The following is a 916-nucleotide window of genomic DNA, read 5'->3' on the forward strand; positions in this document are numbered from 1 at the left end:
CCTGTCCGCCGTCCAGAAACAATGGACACCGCATGCCATACAACTGAGGACAACTTGTCATCAGTTGTGGCATCAGTTGCGTCAAGATCTAGGCTGAGTTACCTATGCTGGATGCCGGACATATGTGAACCCAGCCTGAGTTTCCAAAAGGTTCAGTAAGGCTTTGTTCACATCACCTTTTGCATCAGGAAAGCTTCCGACATACTTGCTAAACATGTCCATAGGGGTCTATTGTCCTTTTAGTGTCCTCTGGCCAGGACACATTAGTATACAGCAAAAAATAAAGTATGGAATAGTGTAGTAGACCATGATATTCCATAATTTGGGATACTTTAAAAAGTGAATCTATTAAACCGAAATCATATTAACCTATGGGTGACAGATGCCAAAATATAGTATTTCACGGATACCTTGGGAAGCTCCAGCGACATGACTGTCAATTCATTGACATTATTATTGGAGATCCCCAAAAATCTGCATCTTCTTCTCCCCTTAAATTCCTCCAGAGCAATAGGGTCTCACAAAAAAAAAACTGTATACACGAAGAAATGGACTGAAAATAATCACTATAATCACTATTAGCCTAGAATTACAAACGTCCAGCTAAGGTGAAACTCGTTCCCCAACTGATGCCAGAAGTGCATCAGTTGGCATCAGTTGTTTGGGATCCAGCCTTCACTATTGTGCATTTCAGTCAGGGGGATGCAGAAAGATGCAAGATACCCTCCGACATCCAACTTAAGATGCTGGATGAATGTGATCTGTCCCATTTAAATGAATCAACTATGGTGGAATTTTAGGGTATCTACCTATGGTGCGCGATGGAGGGAAACGCAGCCGAACAACTGACATACATAAAGGGAGCCTATATTCCAATAAAATCAATGGATCCAGTGCAGATACACGTTGGCATACC

This window comes from Hyla sarda, chromosome 2, assembly GCF_029499605.1.
Source record: "Hyla sarda isolate aHylSar1 chromosome 2, aHylSar1.hap1, whole genome shotgun sequence".
Classification (NCBI taxonomy): domain Eukaryota; kingdom Metazoa; phylum Chordata; class Amphibia; order Anura; family Hylidae; genus Hyla; species Hyla sarda.